The sequence below is a fragment of the Hibiscus syriacus genome, unplaced genomic scaffold (genome assembly GCF_006381635.1).
Source record: "Hibiscus syriacus cultivar Baekdansim isolate YM2019G1 unplaced genomic scaffold, ASM638163v2 tig00110122_pilon, whole genome shotgun sequence".
Classification (NCBI taxonomy): Eukaryota; Viridiplantae; Streptophyta; class Magnoliopsida; order Malvales; family Malvaceae; genus Hibiscus; species Hibiscus syriacus.
The window spans coordinates 798,866-820,797 of NW_024062598.1; the positions used below are offsets into that span (position 1 = coordinate 798,866).

Consider the following 21,932-nt stretch of genomic DNA (forward strand, 5'->3'; position numbering starts at 1 on the left):
GAGTTTCCTCATCCTTCACTTCTTCCTTTGATGATGGTTCTCCAACGTCATTTGTATTTATAATACCTACGTCATCATCAACACAAGAATCCTCCCTTGGAAGGGGATTATCATATAAAACAACATGAACAGACTCTTCTACCACTAAAGTTCTTTTATTAAATACACAATAAACTTTAGAATTTAAGAAATAACCCAGAAAAATTCCTTCATCACTTTTAGGATCAAATTTGCCAAGATTGTCTTTACCGTTGTCTAAAACAAAACATTTACATCGAAAAGGATGAAAATAGATAATGTAAGGCTTTTTATTTTTGAAAATTTCATATGGAGTTTTCTTTAAAATAGGCTTAATCATTACTCGATTAATAACATAACAAGCGGTATTTGTGGCTTCCGCCCAAAAATATTTTGGCAAATTGTTTTCACAAAGCATTGTTCTAGCCATTTCTTCTAAAGTTCTATTTTTCCTCTCAACAACTCCATTTTGTTGAGGGGTTCTAGGTACTGAAAAACAATGACTAATCCCATTTGAATTACAAAAATTGGTAAATCCAAGATTTTCAAATTCAGTACCATGATCACTCCTAACACTTGAAATTGAGTAACCTTTATCATTTTGGATTAATTTTGAAAAAGTGATAAAATTTTCTAATGCTTCATCTTTAGTACTTAAAAATAGAACCCAAGTAAATCTAGAATAGACATCTACCAATACAAAGGCATATTGTTTTCACCCAAACTAGTAGTTCTAATTGGCCCAAAAAGATCTATATGGATCAATTGTAATACTCTCCTAGTTGATACATCGTTAATGGATTTAAAGGAAACTTTCTTATGTTTACCTTTTGTGCATGGATCACATATTTTATCAAGATTAAATTTCAGTTTTGGCAAGCCTCTTACTAAATTGCATTGATTTAGTCTTTGCAAAACACTCATGCTTGTATGTCCTAGTCTCCTATGCCATAACCAACTATCATGTTCATCCTTGGAAACTAGGTATAAATTAGTTATATTAATAAAATCTAAATGCACCATATAAATGTTTCCTATTCTATGACCAATAAGCATAATTCGATTAAATGCAATGTCAATAACTTTACAACCATTTGTTTCAAACAAGACATTGTATCCTTTATCACACAATTGATTAATACTTAATAGATTATGCTTTAACCAATTCACATATAACACATTTTATATTTGTATGGAAGAGGTATTACCTATAGTACCTATACTTTCAATGTAACCTTTTAAGTTGTCACCAAAGGTTATCACTCCTCCATTTTTGTCGTTAAGCTGAGTAAATCGGCTCTTGTCTCCGGTCATGTGTCTCGAGCATCCATTGTCAAGGTACCATGAATTTGAGCTTGCATTTCGTGCCTTGAAGCAATGCTCCTTTTCCTACAAACATAGATTAATTTTTTATTTTGGGTACCCAAATTCTTTTGGGTCCATATTCATTGGTCCCTAAAAGCCTTGTCCCCTTGGGTATCCATTTGTTTAGGATATCCTTATCTTTAGTAGTATTGAGTCCTTTAGTAGTATTGAATCCTTTAGGAACCCATATACTCGTAATGATTTTACTATTTGAGGTTCTTTGGGGGGACCTCTATGATTGTAAGATTTAAAATTATTTCAAATATAGTTAGATTATGAACTTTCTCCTTTTTCAAAATGTTTTGATCCAACTTTATTGAAAGAAGATTTAAGATCATCAATTTTCTTTTGATGATCATCATAAACTTTAGAAAGTAAGTTTTGCAAGTCATAATTTTTCTTTTCAAAATCATCGATTTTGTATTGCAAATCTTAATCTTACTTTCAAGTTCAATGTTAGTCTTGGATATGAGATCTTTTTTGTTTTTCAATTTTGAAATATATTTCTTTTATTTTGAAATAATTTCTCATAATCCAAAGCCAACCCATTATATTCCTCTAATAACTCATTAAATGATTATTCTTCTAAATTAGATGAGTTAGAGGTTACCTGAGAATCCTCCCCGAAGGCCATCAAGCATAGGATTACTACTTATTGTTCCTCTTCATCGGATGATTCATCATTACTCCAAGTAGCCACGTGCACTTTATTATTCTTCTTTGAAAGACCCTTCTTCTTTTATTGTAGGCAATCAAATTTAACATGCCCAAACTTTTTGCATTCATAGCAAATGATTGGGTCCTTCTCCTTTGACTCATTTTTTAAGCCTTCATTTCATTGGAATTTTCATCCTCTATTTGGCTTCATTAATTTTCTGAGTCTTCTGGAAAGAAAGACCATTTCTTCATCTTCGTTATCGTCAGAGTCACTCTCATCTTTGGTGGATTTGAGAGAAACACCAATATTCTTCTTTTTCTCACTCTCCTTCTTTGTGTCGTCTTTCTTCTCATGATCTACCTCATTTTGAATCATCATTTCATGAGTGAGGAGAGAACCAATGAGCTCATCGAGAGTTAAAGACTTTAGGTCTTTAGTTTCGATAATCACAATCTTCTTAGATTGCCAAGCTTTTAGAAGAGAATAAATTATTTCCTTACAAGTTTCTCGTTAGGGATTATTTCTCCAAATGCCTTGAGGCCATTGAAAATCACTGAGAATCTATCCGTCATAGCTTTGGTATCTTCATTTGGTTTCATCCTGAAATTTTCATAGCTATGAGTAAGAAGACTAATTTTGGATTCTTTTACCTCGTTTGTTCCTTCATGTGTGACTTGAAGTTTGTCCCATATCTCCTTGGTGGTTGAACAAGATGATATTCTCCCATATTCATCTGGTCCAAGTGCACAGAAAAGAATATGGATAGCTTTTGACTTGAGCTGGAATAATCTCATCTCTTCTTCACTCCACATTTCTGGATTTGTGGATGGTTCTGAGTATCCTCTCATCATGATTTTCTATGTTCCCATATCATTAGATTGAATGAAGAACTCCATCATATTCTTCCAATAGGCATAGTTAGCTCCATTGAAGAAAGAAGGCTTGTTAACGGGCTGAGAATCAAGAACGAAGTCGAACTTTGATGTATAGGCCATTGATGACTTGAATATCAATTAAACGCTTCCCGAATCTACTCAAGAGGTGGTAAAACCTTCAAATGAGTATAGCTATTATACCAATTGTTGAGTTAATCGATCGGATGAATCGGCCAAGAGGGATTGAATTGGCAATTAAAATTTTGGTGGAAGCTTTGACAGAGAATTGAAAATATTTGCACATCGATTTAGAGTGGTTCGACGTTCTCAATCAAAGTCTACTTCCACTAACTTTGCTATCCACACTAAGGATTTTCCACAAATTCACTAATTTGTCTTTCCTTTTTAGGACAAAGAGTAACCTTACAACTCCTTCAAAAATTATACCCCAAATTCTTGATAACACTCTCTCTGAAAGAGAAACTTAAAAATTTTGCAAACTTACAGAAAAACCTCACAAGGTAGAATGTTTGCACAATTCTAGAACAAAGAAAGAACAGTCAAAGATTAATACAATTAAGCACAAAGTGTGTTCTTGAAAGCAAAATGAATATTGAAAGGATTTTGGCTTGAATTGCTCAAACTTGAGGTGTGATGCTTTCTCTCTTGTTTCTTTCTCAATTCTTGTGTAATTCTTAATAACCAATGGCTTCAGAACTTGTTTAAATACACCTCAAATCAATTATGAACATTGGAAATCTTGGTGGAGTCAATAGAGCCATTTTAGTGTGAAATCCACTTCAAAAAGCTGCTGGGAGCGTATAGGTATCGATACTCCTTCATAGGGGTATCTTCTATTGCATTCCATGATGAGAATATTTTGTAGATGGTTCTGAGTATCCACTTCAAATATTTTGACTATTGCATTCCAATGGTATCGATACTGGCCAAGAGGTATCGGTACTACTTTGTAGTGTAGTATCGATATTGTCCATGGGGGTATCGATACTACTACGTAAAGTAGTATCAATACCTTAAGTGGTATTAGTACCGATACCAAACTACTTTATGTAGTGTATCGATACCCCCATGGACAATATCGATACTACACTACAAAGTAGTACCGATACCTCTTGGCCAGTATCGATACCATTGGAATGCAATAGTCAAAATATTTGAAGTGGATACTCAGAACCATCCACAAATGATATGGGTATCGGTACTACTTTGTAGTGTAGTATCTTCATAGGCCTGTTATAAATTCAAATATTTTGACTATTGCATTCCAATGGTATCGATACTGGCCAAGAGGTATCGGTACTACTTTGTAGTGTAGTATCGATATTGTCCATGGGGGTATCGATACTACTACGTAAAGTAGTATCAGTACCTTAAGTGGTATTAGTATCCATTTTGCATTCTGTTATTTCTCGGAGTCAAAACCAAAGGGGTAGTATCAATACCATAGACCATGGTATCAGTACTACTATGTATAGGGGTATCGATACTACACTAATACCACTTAAGGTACTGATACTACTTTACGTAGTAGTATCGATACCCCCATGGACAATATCGATACTACACTACAAAGTAGTACGATACCTCTTGGCCAGTATCGATACCATTGGAATGCAATAGTCAAAATATTGAGTGGATACTCAGAACCATCCACAAATGATATGGGTATCGGTACTACTTGTAGTGTAGTATCTTCATAGGCCTGTTAAAATTCAAATATTTTGACTATTGCATTCCAATGGTATCGATATGGCCAAGAGGTATCGGTACTACTTTGTAGTGTAGTATCGATATTGTCCATGGGGGTATCGATACTACTACGTAAATATCAGTACCTTAGTGGTATTATCCATTTTGCATTCTGTTATTTCTCGGAGTCAAAACCAAAGGGGTAGTATCAATACCATAGACCATGGTATCAGTACTACTATTTATAGGGGTATCGATACCGTGTAGGGGTATCAGTACCACTTTGACATTCGATGTTTGGGGGTATCGATACTGTATAGGCAGTATCGATACTACCCTTATGAAAATCAATTTTTGACTCGATTATGGTTCGAAATACTTTGTAAAAATTGTTTCAAATATATTTTAAGTATAAAACTCAATTTTTCATTTAGTAAGGAGTAAAATTGATATTTGAAAACTTTGGAGTAATATTTGAAATATTCGAATAATTGAATCGAATATAATATCAAATATAAAATCTTAAAATTACTTAACACATTATTTGTTATATCAAAATATCAAAATGTTTTCAACACATTAGTTGCTTATGATTGTTAGAACTCCTCTCTTGTATAAAGGATGTTTCATTCATCATTGTAAATTAGATTTTTTTTATTAATAATACAATGAGAGTTTGTTTAATTGTTTTTTGCAAGTGTTGATTACCTTATTCCTTTGGAGCTTATTTTCATTAAGTTCTTTTCAAGTTTTTCGTGAGAAAGATTTTCACACTCCAGTTTGCCTCTTCATTACGATTAGGAGGGTTGGTTAGAACCATTTATCGAGTTTGTCTTTTCATTGAGACTAGGAGGGTTTGATATGACAATTATCCATCTATCTCCAACTTCCACAACTCCATCATCTTCTTCTTCCTTTCATATCCTTTCGCTTCCACAACGAACAAAACTCATTTATCTGTTGTCACATCTCTATCAATGGGGATGCTCAAATTATTTGAATATGATTAATATTTTATATTTATATACTAAACTTTTTTATGATTTTAAAAAGATTTTATAAAATTTTGATTCTAAAAAGATATTTTTATAATTTTAAAAATAAATTATAAATTAAATATATTTTAAAATATTTTTATTTTTATTTTTATTAAAATGATAATTTAAAAATATTGAAATTTTCAAAATAAAAGTTTAACTATAATGGAAAGTAAAATGATATATTATTCATTAATTTTAATATAATAATATTTCAATTAGGATAATATATGCATAATGCCTATTTTATAGTAAAATTAAAAAATAATTTATAAATTTTAAAAATTTAGTATTCAAATCAATAATTTTTAAGTAAGTGATTAAAAGCTTCCGGCTAACATCTCATATTTAATTTAAATTATAAGTTCAACACCTACTAAGGAGCAAAATTCAACTTCGGCTTCCTTGCGTAGAAATGATAAAACATTCAAAACTCAAAGAAATATTTTAAAATAAGAGTAAAATATAAATTTCGAAACTGAATTTTACTCTCTCTCCTATTCTACTTATTGTACTTTAAATATTTTTATTTTTCCCACTGAATTTAATACATTAGATTTTTACCACTCAGTCGTTTCCTCACTAAAAGTGGTATGTTGTGGTTTTTTGAATGGGTAAATTACAAATTTAATCATTGACTCTCTATCTCTTATTTCACTCAATATACTTTTAATTTTTTTCAATTTAATCACTAAACTTTATGCATTGGATTTTTTTGGGTAATGAAGCCATGTCACATAACGACATTATTGATGAAATAACTGAATAACAAAAAAAACTCAATATATTAAGTTCAATGAAAAATTAAAAATATTTAAAGTATAGTGAGTGAAACAAGAGATAGAGTAAAGTTTAGGGTTAATTATCCAACTCATACATGAACTATACCTGATTCTCAGTTTTATACATAAGTTTAAAAATTCTCGCATTGGATTTTTTGGGTAATGAAGCCATGTCACATAACGACATTATTGATGAAATAACTGAATAACAAAAAAAACTCAATATATTAAGTTCAATGAAAAATTAAAAATATTTAAAGTATAGTGAGTGAAACAAGAGATAGAGTAAAGTTTAGGGTTAATTATCCAACTCATACATGAACTATACCTGATTCTCAGTTTTATACATAAAGTTTAAAAATTCTCGATTAACTACATAATGTTTTCTGCCGTTAATGGATTCACTCATTGCCGTCACGGAAAGCGACGTGGAACCCTATAACCATGACATGTGGCACATTAAAAAACATGTTTTTAATTTTTTTAGCTAAATTATACTATTCATCACTCAACTATCTTCTCACTCTTATTTTAGTCACTAAAGTTTAAATTTTTTTTAAATTTAATTATTAAACTATAAAATTGTTCTTATTTTAATATCGACAACCGAAATGGTTCACCAAGAAGGGTTGAGTCGGTTCTTGTGTTTAGGGAGTAAGGAGATTGAAAGGTAGAAAATTTGTACAGCGATTTATAGTGGTTCGACTTCTCAACCAAGTCCATATCCACTACCTTAGCTCCTCACCAAGGATTTTCTAACAAATTCACTAATTTGTTCTTTCTTTTTCAAGGACAAAGAGATAACCTTTATAAACTCCATAGTTTTTCACTGGCTAAACTAGAATATTTCCCTAGCTTTTAGAAGGCTAAGCTAGAACCAAAACCCCTTTACAATGAAAGGAAATGTAAACAAGAAAACCTCTCTAAGGTAGGTGTTTACAATAATTAAGCTCACAAGAACAAAAATATTTACAAGAGAAAGATGAAAAAAGATTGAAAAACTCTTCTCTTGTGTTTGATTGCTTGGATAGGTGTTCTCTATGTTCTTCAATTGTCTTGAACTTGTATTTATAGGTTGGAATGAGTTTATGGTCGTTTCTAGCCGTTGGGGATTCATTTTCTGCAAAATAAAACTGCCCAGAACAAATAGTATTGGTACTCCTTCAATGAGTATCGGTATTACCTTTGTAATATTTGAATTTTTTACCGTTGGGCTTGATAGTATCGATACTATTGTTCACGGTATCGATACTACTGTTCATGGTATTGATACTACTGTTCATGGTATCGATACTACTGCTCACATAGTACCAGTACTATTTATACATTATCAGCACTATTCATATAGTACAACACTATTCATAAAATATTTTGTGCTCAATTCCAAATTAAATGGACTTTGAATAAATTTAATTCAAGTCCAAAAACATTTTGCCATAATTGTTATATCAAAACATAGCTAAAAAATCTCCCCTTTTGATATAACAAAACATTTGAAAAAAATTGTTTTTGGCAAAACTCCCCCTTAATAAGATGTTTAATGAAAAAGATACCAATTGGTGGAAAATATATGAAAATGTTCAGCTCCTCCTTTTTCATTAAGAAATTAAAATTTTCAAACCATACTTCTCCCCCTTTTTGTTATATCAAAAATAATTCAACTTTAAAAGTTCAAAAATAACTTTGGAGAGTAAGTGATAAATTTGACATTTAAAATCATTTGAAAAATCAAAGCTCCCCTTAATAAGTGCATTCCAAACAAATTTTGACTTTAAAATCTTGAGACTTAAACAAAATTGAATTTCATCAAAAATTAACAAATATGTTAGTAACACATGAAATTCAATATATCCAAGTCTAAAATACTTTATGCAATACCAATTGTTGAAATTAAGTGCATATGCATAAAGTTTTCCAAAAATGTTATGCATTTGAAAATTTTGACATCAATTGTTAGAGAGATATCATTTTCATTTAAATCACATGCATAAACATTCAAATTTAGGTCAAAAATTAAAAGTTATAAAATCAAAATATTTAAAAAATTTGATATCAATTGTTAGAGAGATATCATTTGCATTTAAAAACAATTTTGACCAAAATTCCTTATGATGAACTAAAAATTATGAAAAATCATTAAAACATTAAAATCTTCATCATAACATCTTTTTAACATACATGAGATAAAAAAACAACAAAAAAAATGATTATTTAAGAACAAAACTCATGCATGCATAAATTCAAATGAGCAACCAAATAACCAAAACAAAAGCATTAAGCTTAGAGGTTACCCATTCCTTTTTAAAGTGTGGCTAGAGCACTTGAATATATTCACTTTTATCACCATTTCTCCCACACACCTACAAGAGACATTTATTTCAATTTTGGTATCAAAATTGTTTTGGATCCTTGGACGTTAGTTTCAATGCCCCTTGTTCCCTTAGGAACCCATACTTGTCTAATTTTAAAATGTTTTCCTTTCATCAAAGGACAAGTATGTTTCTTATGACCATGATAATGCCAATGTGAGCATTTTGCCATTATGAAACTAGATGAATTATTTAAAATGATTTCTTTTACTTTTGTTAAGCATTCAAGCTTAACTTCTAAATCAAAACATTCTTTTTCACAACTTTTAATTTTCATTTTTGAAAGCTCTAAATCATTTTTCAAAATTTCATTTTGATTTTCAAAATCAATTTTAGCTTTCAAAATAAAATCGTTTTCAATTTTTAATTTTGAAATCATTTTCTTATATTTGGAGTTCATGGTCTCAAACTCCAAAAATAATTCATTGAATGCATCTTGTAACTCATTAAAAGAATAAGAATTTATGAGTTAGAAGATACCTCGGGCTCTTCATGAGCCATTAGAGACACCACCTTTGTTGGTTCTTCTTTCTTACCTTCATAGATTTCCTCGAGCTTATTCCAAAGCTCCCTGGCATTCGAGCAAGAAGAAACTCCTTCATAGATATCAGGACCAAACGCACAAAACACCATGTGCATAGCCTTGACATTTTGTTGAGCTTTCTTCCATTCTTGGTCACTCCACTTCTTCTCCTTCTTCGTAAGAGAAGAGTATCCGTTCTCGATCATCTCTCATGCATCAAGATCATTGGATTGGATAAATAACTTCATTACTTTCTGCCAATGACGGTAGTTTGCTCCATTGAAATGTGGAGGCTTGTTGATCGGGTGGCAGTCTACCATGCAGAACGAGCCGGAGGCGGAAGCCATCTTCTCGATTGTGTCGAGAATCGGCAGAGCTTCTTCAAGGATCATCTCAAGGTTGTTAAACCTTCTAATGAGTCAAGCTCTGATACCAATTGTTGGATTTGCGGAAGCTCGAATCGACAACTGAAATGGTTCACCAAGAGAGGTTAAGTCGGTTCTTGTGTTTAGGGAGTAAGAAGATTGAAAGATAGAAAATTTGCACAGCGATTTATAGTGGTTCGACTTCTCAACCAAGTCTACGTCCACTACCTTAGCTCCTCACCAAGGATTTTCTAACAAATTTACTAATTTGTTTTTGCTTTTTCAATGACAAAGAGATAACCTTTACAAACTCCCTAGTTTTTACGGGCTAAACTAGAATCTTTCCCTAGCTTTTAGCAGGCTAAGCTAGAACCAAAACCCATTTACAATGAAAGGAAATGTAAACAAGAAAATCTCTCTAAGGTAGGTATTTACAAGAATTAAGCTCACAATAACAAAAATATTTACAAGAGAAAGATGAAATATGATTGAAAAACTCTTCTCTTGTATTTAAATTCTTGGATAGGTGTTCTCTATGTTCTTCAAGTGTATTGAACTTGTATTAATAGGTTGAAATGAGTTTGTGGATGTTTTGGAGCCGTTGGGGATTCATTTTCTACAAAATAAAACTGCCCAGAACAAGTAGTATCGGTACTCCTTCAATGAGTATCAGTACTACCTTTGTAATATTTGAATTTTTGACCATTGGGCTTGATAGTATCGATACTACTATTCACGATATCGATATTATTGTTCATGGTATCAATACTACTGTAGCAGTATCGGTACCATTTTTGCATTCTGGAATTTTTTAGCATCGGTACTGTTCATGGTATTGATACTAATGTTCATGGTATCGATACTACTTTTCACACAGTATCGGTACTATTCATACAGTATCGGTATTATTCATACAGTACGATACTATTCATAAAAAGATTTTGTGCTCAATTCCAAATTAAATGGACTTTGAATTATTTTTGAAAACTTTGAATAAATTTAATCCAAGTCCAAAAACATTTTGCCATAAATTGTTATATCAAAACATAGTTCAACAATATGTAACTAGAGTTTGAAAATTTTCCCCAAATCGTTGGGTTTTTTCTGCACCGTTGCTTTCCTAGTGGCCACCGGCCTTAATATCCCTCCTTATATATTCTTTGCCTCCGGAGTTGCTTGTCTCTCATCTTTCCTTTACCTACCGATTCTTCATAAAACCACAACCAAAAGCTTCAAAGAACTCAACGTTCTCCTCAACATCCCAGGCATGCCACCGGTACCATCTGCAGATATTCCAAAGTTATTACTCGATCGAAATGATGGAGTGTATGATATCTTCCTCAACAACTCCACCTAGTTGCCCAAGGCAACTGTAATTATAATCAACAATTTCAAATCCCTGATTGCTGACGTTGATAGTCCTTCACTTCCTCTGTATTGCATCAGACCCTTGATTGCACGTTGAACGGAGAAGTGGAGTTAATTCTGGTGATGGAGGCATCCCTGATTGCTTATTGTTTATTGTGGCTTGAAGAAGTAGAAGTGGACGTGTTTAAGAAGCATGAGAAGAAAAAGGTTCTGAGCAACTTTGAGAATGTGGGTCTACCCCATGAGCACTGCTTGTGATCCTTCACACCATCAACTCTCCATGAATATGCACTTCAACGACATTGAAATCCCTCCGAGGAAACTCCAGCAATGTTCCCATACCGCCGTGAACAAACTTCATGAACAAGACGACTGTGGCGAGGGGACGATCCCTATAGCAGTGACCATTTTTGCATGTACGAGTTCAAGGTAAGGAAGTGTACTAGGAGCCGGAGTCACGATTGGACTGACTGCCCCTTCGTTCATCTGGAGAGAAGGCACGCCGTCGTGACCCAAGACGGTACCGGTACTCCTCCACCATCTACTCTAACTTTCGCCAAGGCGGCGGATGCCCTCGTGGGGATGACTGCGAATTCGCTCACGGGGTGTTTGAGTGTTGGCTCCACCCTACACGTTACAGAACCGAAGCTTGCAAAGATGGAAAGAACTGCAAGCGTAAGGTTTACTTTTTCGCTCACTCTTCACGTGAGATTCGTCTCTTGCAGGATCCGCCATTGCCGAAGTACAAAAATGAAAAATATCATTTCAGATTCGTCTCTTGCCGGGTCTGTTATTCAAGGAGGAGGAGCTTAGACTCACCCTTTCGTCGATAGAGAAACTCGGCGTTATTTCTAAAGCCGAGGAGCTGGGGATGCTCAGCTTGTTGGAGAAGGCGACCAGTGTATTCCCTTCCACGCTGGCTTCGGCGACACTTTCAACTTTAGTGGCGACGCTGTTGGCTGTAGTGATTCTATACTAAAAACAATACAATTGTGAAATTTCATATTACTATTATAAGGGGTGTTTGGATGAAGGAAAAGAATATTACCTAGAATAATAACCTTTTCGTGAATTACATGCCCATGTTTGGTTTAAAAGCAATCTGAGTAATGGAGCATTATCGACAACAATTTGTTTTACTTGGATTCTTAGGAATCCTATTCCCTCCTCCACGTATTTAACAATTCCTATGGTTTTGGACAAAATTACCCCTAAAATAAATGGATAATTTCAAAATTATCATTTCTATTATTCTTTTAAACTTTGTAATAAATCATTTACTTAATTTCTATTCTCTCATAATCAATATTTATGAATTAATAAATTATATTATATTGATGACAAATATAACATTGCCTCAACAATTTAAAGTTCAGATTTATACTCGATCACCAAAAAATTTGAAAACATTACTGCAAGACACTGTTAGCTACAATGAATATTCAACACTGGTTGTCTAGAAGAATTTCAATTCCTCTTTCATTATGTACTAAAAAAATCAATATATGATATATATCTTTTATTCTACTCGTTTATTTTTAAAATTTTATAAAAGGAAATAAAGAAATTCTATAAATAAAAATTTTATAAATAAAAATATATAAATTAGAAATAATAAAATATAATTTTCTATAATTTTTATATAAATATTCTTTTTAATATTAAGACAATTAATTAAAAATATATCATAGAGACAATTTGATAAAATATATATTTTAGTAATCTTATATTCTCTCAACTATATATTGTATTCTAACATTCTGTCAAATAAACTAAACAAAGTAATAAAACATTCTCAGTAACGTGTCAAGTAATGCAACGATAATCTTATATTTTATAAACCAAATAATCCTAGGGGTAAAATAAGAGACATATTAATAATGAAGAATTTAGAACATGAAAAAAATATACGGTAAAAGTACTAAAATCTATACAAGAGATTTTTTTTTGAGGGTTTGTTGCACTACTTCCATTCTTCTTTTGTTGATTTAGTTGGTGGAGCACCATTGTCCAATTGCCATCCCCTTCTCTCAGGGATTACCCCTCGTATTACAGCCTTCTAAACTGATGATCTTTTACTGTCATCTACGGTTGCAGAAGTGAAGATACCAGTTTTTCAATTTCCCCCACTCAAGGCTTCGGGGCCGGACGGGTTTCATGCCTCGTTTTATCGGACTTTCTGAGATGTGGTGGTGCCGTTATTACTCGGTTTTGCCTAGATGTTTTGAATGGTCTTGTGGATATCTCAGCCATTAATGCAAGGGATCGTCTGTATGGCGGATACTCGAGTTCGGTTTAATGGTCCCTCTCCGATAAAATCCATCCTCGGAGTGGTTTTCGTTAAGGTGATCCACTCTCTCCATATTTATTTATTTTCTGTATGGGGGGACTGTACCCACTGCTTCGTAGAGAACATGCTACGGATCGTCTTCCAAGTATTTGTTTGAGCGGGGACCTTCTTTCCACCACCTTTTATTCGCCGACGACTGTCTCATTTTTGGACGGGCGAACTATGTTGATGTGGCCACGTTGATCTCCCTTATTTGTTTGAAAAAGATTTTTTTCAATGCACCAAGTAAATTTCATTTATAAGAAGAATTGAAGGGTAAAAGGCAGTACAATCATCCAGAATTGTATGTACATATAAAATACGTAGCCAACATTCACATCTTTCCATCAACCCTACGAAAACAAGAAACTTGATATCTAGAAATCAATGAATTAAACTCATTACCTACGACTCTCAAACCCCCAACATTATCCCATTTATACTCGGCTCTGGCTCGAAGTTGGTTGCCATCAGACCTACCCAGAACTACGCTATCGGCAACAACAACAAAACGAAAATCACTGAAGGAGCACGAGTTATAAGATGGGTCAGTGTCATAAATTTTCCATGGACTATGGCTACCTTTTCATAGCATTACCTTAGAAAAAGGGTGGAGAATCTCCAACTTAAGAAGCTGAGATTTGATTGCACTGGGGCTTAGAAGCCTAATGTGCTTCTCTCTTAAACCATTTGGAATAAGGGAAAGAAGTGCAACATTTTGCGACACTGACTGATAAACTTTTACGATGAAACGGATAGGCCCCTCACCTCATGCAGTATAGAAACGAACTCAATTGTTTCTATATCTTACACAAAACCCCTTCTTCCTGCCAGACTCATTTTCTGATAGTGATCTACCCCACTTGGACCCAATTGAGAAGTGGCGTTTCAAGAAAGGCTTTGTCAAGGAGCTTCTCCAGCTTGAACTGGGTTCTAGCTTTGGAGCTTTTCCTCGCTTGGCACTTTGTTGATGGTTAAAATCATTACAACCACCTTCAACAAAGCTATCTTTAACTCTATTCTTGAATAACTTAAGATGTTTTGCCATCAACTCCGCTTCAACTCTCAAAGCTTTTCTGGACATCTTTGAGACCTGCTTTTCTCAAACCATACACATTGGGCAGGCTGGGTCATATTTGTCAGTCTCTGGTGTCATTGTCTCCAAGCATTAAGCATGATAAACATGTCCACAGACAAGCACGGCTGCCACTGAAATTTCATGGTTGCTCCATGAAGATATCTCAGCCAAAAGCTTCGAGCAAGCCCCTCAAGTTCGCCCATCTATGGATGGAGAATATGAGAATCTGCTGCTACAAAACTTATCTTGCCATTGCCGGAACCAAAGTGTTCACTATCAAAAGACAACCTCTCTCTTTGAGAAGAGGCCACAAGCTCAGAAGAAGCGCGCATGGACCAGCCATCACAAGAGCCACCATGAGATCCCAAGTCATTAATGCTACATGTAGAGAGAACAAAAGATGACCTTCCTTCAGAAATTGAATAATTATTTGGTGATTTCAGTCTGAGGATTCGACTATCAGAGACCTGCCTCAATAGCCGGTGCCCAGGTGAACGGCAAGCACGTCTAGATGGGGAGGAATTGGAAGGAAGTAAATGACCATGGCCAGACAAAGTTTTTGTAATTGGTGGTGAGAATGGTGAAGGTACACAAAATGATAGCTTTGGTGCAGATGAATCCATAATATCTGGTGATTCTGCCAAATTCTTTGCCTGAGAATAATTAGAAGAACGTGTTGAAGACCATCAAAAGGGGTAGAACAGGCTAGAGGATAAAGATACAATACAAAAGCAAAAAGCTTATTCAACTACTGAGACTTACCTCAGTGGAATAATTGCTTTCCCTTGATGCGTCTGCAACAACAACACAATAATATCAAACACAACACAAACAATAATAGCAAAGCGGGAACTGGTAAGAAACCCTATTGCCAAAAACTGCATTGGGAGAACAAAGAATAGGAGTAGGCAATAAGTGTCAATAACACTGCATATAACTAATAAATAAACACAATGTTTTATGTTCATTCATATGATACTGAATTCAACTACTCAATACCATGCAATCCTGCACGCTAAAGGAGCATTAGTTGGAATTAGAAGAACATAAGAGTCTTCTACATACAAGAGATAAAATTATATATGACAAAATTTCCAGACAAAGAACATAGAACAAAAGTTCTAAGCAAAAGTTTCCTGAAATCTCATGTACAGTCAAGAATATTGATAAGTTATTTGAATATTAGAAAATAAATTTACCTGGAGTGGGGATCATCAAATTCCTTCCACTAACTTCATGAATTGGCGATCTTTGAGAAGTGGGTGTTTCATAGTTCTCAATATCAAGTGCACTTCTTTGATCGGAAACTTTACGCCTACCAGAACCTAATGTCCCTCTCCTCTCCATGCTAACATTTCTGCTAACTCTATTAGATATCTGATAAGAAGGCTCTTCTATTTCATCAGCCACACATCTTTGATTATCCCAGCAGAGACTCCATGAAGGCGAACATGTCAGATTTCTATGCAAAGTCTCACCACCAGTTCTCTTTGGAAGGGTTCTTTCCGTTGCAGCTACACAACAAGCTGACCCCATGATCACTCATATACCTCAAAAAGGAATACTATTACAACAAATTCACATCATCGATTCAAGCAACAGAAAACACAAGGTGAAGTACTGCAGGGAGGATAAACAGCGAGTATTTCCTGTAAAACATAAATCTTTTTAAGGAAAAAAACGACAGCGCAAAATTTAGAATTCGTAATTCAGAAAGATTAAACAAATGCAACTAACAAACAAATTCAGCACAACTACATCAAACTAACCACCCTAGACTGCCTGAATATCATTTAAAAAAATTGACAATTTTTTTTCATTTCCCTCATTATTCCACGAGCTACAAAAGGGAGAAAGATTAGCATTAAAAATTAAATACGCAGTTAATTAGTTTGGACTTGAGAGCTCTATGAAGCCGCAAATAACACAGTTAAGCTGCGGTAAAAAGAAATAATAGCGAGAAAACCCAGCTAATTCAGACCATATTCCTCAATTAATCATCCATAGACCTGACGAACTCCAAATTTAGAATAAAAATAATATATATTAAAACATTTAAGAAGCCACTGTTTATATAATTAAAGCCTTCAACTACTTGAGAGCATAATTTTTGTTTGACTTTTAATTAACTTAAAAATTAAAAGAAGCAAAGAATCATCGTTTCGAACATTTAATAGCTCTACCAAAAAAAGGGTCAAAAGTTGGAAGAAATCTGAATAACAAAAAGAGGAGGCGGGCTTCAATCATGGCTCAGAAACGGCACTGTTTCGTTTTCCACACTGAAATTATTCAAGCATTTCGACAGAAGAAAAATCGCATCCATGAAAAAACGAAAATAACAAAATAATTAATTACAAAGAAACTTAAAGATTCAACAGTCAGACAGTCATATGGATGAAGTAGAGAGAAAGAGAGACTCGAACGGCGTCGAAAACTCCGACGAAGGTCAGAGAGGAACGAAGATGTTCACGACGGAACAACGAGAGAGAAAGAGACGGTGGAAGGGCAGGGATGGGGAATTGTGCCACGTCTCTTCCAAGTGCAATTTCTACTGCTTTTTACGCTCATCTCTTTCTTGTTCTTATGTTTTTTATCAAAGAAAAACGCATCTTTGTTATTTTATACGTGTGTTTGCTTTTACCTGATAAAATCGTTTCAGTAACAAAAAAAAAATGTCTTATAATATATAATTTTAATCAATTTTTTTTGGATTTACCAAAATGATTAACAAAATCGCAATGCGAAATAAAAATCGCAACGCGATCTCCAGAATCACAAATCAATTCCCAGAATCGCAACGCGATTATGAAGAATCGCAATGCGATAGTACAAATTCGCATTGCAATTTTCCATAATCGCAACGCGAATATATAAATCGCAACGCGAACATATAAATCGCAATGCGATTTTGACTATCGTAACGAGTATCCGTAAAATCGCAACGCGTATCCGTAAATCGCAACGACAATTCGTAAAATCGTAACGCGTATCCGTAAATCGCAACGAGAATACGTAAATCGCAATGCGTATTTGTAAATCGTAACGAGAATACGTAAATCGCAATGCGTATCCGTAAATCGTAACGACAATACGTAAAATCGCAACGCGATTTTTAAAGCGCCATTATAATCGCTACGCGTATTTTATTTTCAAATTCCAAACACGAATATTAATTATCGGAACACTGAGCCATCCACAGTATATCCCGTAATCACAACTAATAACCTAAAACATAAAAAAATCACAACTCAGTCTCATCTCCATCTCTCACTCTCTACGGCGAAATCTGTCCCCATCTCCGGCGAAATCCCTCACAACCATTCACGGTCAGAAATCCCTCACAATCATTCAAAAATGGAAAATCAACCTCCGAGGGTTAGTTTTTTTAATTATTTTTATTTTGAAATTTTTACATTATTTTAGGTTTTTCATATTGAAATTGATGATAAGTTTACTGGTAATTTCAATAATAGATTAACCATTTCACTTAGATTTCTTATTAAATTCATTCGATTGCTGCCAATACTGCTAAACTGTTTAGTCTTTAACCCTGTGAAGTTAGTATTTTTCTTTGTTTTGTCTTTTGGTTGAAGTAATGCAATCCATTAAAGTTTCAATTTGCAGAAGAAGAATAGTTTTTAAACTTAAAATCGCAACATGAAAATGAAAATCGCAACACAAAAATGACTATCGCAACGAGAGAAATGAAAATCGCAACGAGAGAATCGCAACGCGAAATGAAAATCGCAACGAGATAATCGCAACGCGAAACCAAAATCGCATTGCGATTTTCATTTCGCGTTGCGATTTTAATTTCGCGTTGCGATTTTCATTTCGCGTTGCGATTCTCTCATTGCGATAGTCATTTCCGCATTGCGATTTTCATTTCAACCAAAAGACAAAACAGTGTTGCAAATTTTAGTTTCAAGAATCAACTACTACTCTTTATGTTTATTGTTTTTGGTATATCTTCACAGTGTAGTTTTTGGTATATCTAACTTGGTATGTTTATTGTTTTTGTAGAAATTTTTTTCGGCTTCATTGACATTAAGGAATAAAGTTAGCCTAGCCACTACAATTGCTTCGAAGCTTTCACCTGCACAAAGAAAATTGTTTGAGGAAACTTGCTTCGGGCCATGGCTGAGAGTACAGCATCCGAGTGGAGATGCTAATTTGACCCATTTGTGGCTTCAGACCATGACTAGCGATCTACCCGACAGTATACAACGTGGTGAGGAAGAGATATGGTTTCATTTTCCACCGGCGTATACTTGTTTTGGGCGGAAGGAGTTCTGCTTAATCACTGGTCTACGATTCGGACACGATGATGTAGGCCGGTACACTCGTCATATCACCCGCCCATCATGGTTATCCCGGGTTTTTCCTGATGAGTCAATAGAGAAGCCGAACTTACACGTCGAAGACCTGAAGAAATTGTTTAATAAGAAAGATGGTTTTACTCGGATGAATGACGTCGATGTTGTCCGAGTATGCCTTCTAGTACTTTTTGTATGCCGGCTTTTTAGGTAGAGAGGCCAGACAACCTATTCATCAGGAGCTAATATTATTGGTAGAGGACCTAAATGCATGGAATCTGTTTCTGTGGGGTTCGTATATATGGAAAGCTACCTGGACTAAGTTGTCGTCTGCCTTTGATGACCGCAAAAGTTTGCGTGGCGATTGGTCGAAATACACTTTGTCAGGCTTTGTTTGGGCCTTTAAGGTAAGAATTTCTATATAATGTTTTCAAAATTATAATTAATTATTTAACAATTACTAATGTTTGTTATTATATTGTTTGTAGATTTGGATATTCGAGGCTTTCCCCAGCATGCGGACATATGCATTAAAAACTTCAAATGATATTCCTAGGGCTATTTCCTGGAAGAGGAAATGTCTGTTGGATTGGGAAGACATAATACCATATGCGACAATAAATAATGTAAGTTAACACAAATACTATCATATATAAACAAGTTATTAATAGTAGACGTTTAACTTTGTTTGCGTTTTTATATTTTTAGGAGGCCAACACTCTATTACAGAGACTGACACCCACGGAGGCTGAGCTTGCCACTGATTGGTGGCAAGCTAGTCAGCGTTTTTTTGATGGCACGAATGATGAGCAGCCTCCACTTCCTCCACTTCGAGAGCCATCACCTCACCCAGAGCCATCACCTGATCGACCCGACTATACACCTCTACAACGAGATCCATCACCTATCCCGTCACATCATCGAGCCTCTTCTCCACCATCACCTCATGATAGGCGACCGGCAAAGATGCCACGAATTCTATCTCCCTGTTCTCCACCTCCACGGGATGAGTCAAGGGAGTTACGTGATGAGGTCAATGCCTTGCGTGAGGAGATCGGTACTCTACGCGATAACGATGGTGCATGGCATGTGGAGGTGTCTACTTTACGTGGTGAGGTTGCCGCTCTACGTGAGATGGTAGTATCGTTGCAGAATGAGGTTTATACTCTATGCAACGAGGTAAGTTTAAGGTTTTCCATATTTAACTTGATGATAAATTTACTCGTAATTTCACTTAGATTAACTATTTCACTTAGATTGCTTAGTAAATTTATTCGGTTGCTGCCAATACTGCTAAACTGTTTATTCTTTAACACTGTGAAGTTAGTATTTTGTCTTTGTTTTCACTGTTTAAATATCATGTCTGTTTATTTACTGATTTTTGTATTTAATTATTTAGCGGCCTGATAAGGTGGATGCTTTACGTCGGGTTTTTCTTGCACGACGGAGTTCACGCATCAGACGGCGTGCACGTGCTATTAAGTCTCCGTACACCCCAATAGTGCGAAGACACCGCAAGAAGAAGCCCGACTCGCCTGTCATCCCTCAAGAGTCCACTCCTATCATTGAAGAGGCCCCTATCATTCCTCGAGAGTCCCCTCCCACCGTTCAAGAGGCCACTGTCATCGTTGAAGAGGTCCCTCCCACCATTCAAGAGCCCGATTCACATGGCGTCATATGTAAGATTCTTGAGAAACTCTATGACGTGCCGGACATGATGGATGAGAGTTGGCTCTCGTATGAGTTACCGGCCAGTACCATTCCGGTATCTGAAGTGGAGAGGAGACAACTACCGGACACAATTCTGGATAACACCCTTTGGGCTAAGACCGCAGTTGATTTTTATCTACATGAGATAAGCCAAGGGTGTTTCACTGACATATGCAAGCTCAACGATGATATCTATTTGTTGATTGATCAGTCTTGGTGGGGCGTATTATTAGGGGTCGAAGACAATGGCTATTTCGATGGAGGGGTATGTCTTATATTTTTCTTATATTTCAATTTGATTATTTTTTTTAAATTTATGTAAGTCACTAATATATGTCTTTTTTTGTAAAACAGCATATCGATGCGTGGGTGTCACGTCTTCTAATAATTAGGAAACTTAAGAAAAATAAAAGAAATACACGATATACAATTATGCCGACGTCTTTTAACGCCGTTCACTTGAAGAATCAACGAGATGAATCATTTGCATTGGGCAATGGACAAGTTAAACTTTATCCTGCATGGTGGGAGGTCGATAAGGTTAGTATTTATTTTAGATTGAGTTTAAAGGTATTCATAAATAAGTGCGCAAATGAATGAATTATTACTTATGATTGCAGGTGTTTATCCCTGTTTTGGAAAGTAAACATTGGCTTCTCGTCGAGCTTCAGCTCCCATCCCTTAAGGCAATAGTATATGACAGCATGATAAATTACATATCATTGGCTGCTTTAAGAGATATTATTAAGGGATGGAGCTCACATTTGGCTAAATTCTTGGATGCGATAAATTATTGGACTCGTTCTGGAAACAAGAAGACAAATAAGCTCAATATTACAGTTAGCAGAGACGAGACCGCACCACAACAAACGAAGGAAGCCAGAGGGGATTGTGGTCCTCTCGTATGCATGTGCTTGGAGCATTTGACGACAGGAAGTACACATTTTCTACCTCCCACCGATAGAGATAGAGGTGTAGTAGGCTTGTGGTTTTGGCATTTTATGGTTAGAGCGATATATGCGAGACGCTGCCTACCTGCATCCGCATTATGAAAGTGTCCATGAACAATTTGTAAGTCAAATGCAAGTGTTGTTAAACATATTTACTCTTTTTGGTTTGAAAATGTTTGGTTAAGTAGCTAGAATTCAATATTTTGCTGTTTGTAGGTTTTAGATGTGTAGAAAGTGTTGTTGATTCAATGTTTGGTTTCTGCAGGTTAATCCTAAAGTGAGCTGCGTGAAATGGATGTATGGGTGCAAAAGTTGATTTCATTATTATTTTTTGATTGTTTAATTGATTTGTAAAAGATGATTTGTAAATGTTGATTTGTTTAATTGATGTGTACATAATATTTGTGCTTGTTTAATTGATTGAAATGTAATAGTTGATTTGTTGATTTCAATCTGCATTATGTTGAATGCAAAATAGA

At 34.9% G+C, this 21,932-nt stretch overlaps 1 pseudogene; it reads right to left on the reverse strand.

The window, feature by feature from the left end:
* Window positions 1-13,788: 13,788 nt before the first annotated feature.
* LOC120215515 lies at window positions 13,789-17,051 on the reverse strand (annotated as a pseudogene).
* Between the last annotated feature and the right edge of the window lie 4,881 nt (window positions 17,052-21,932).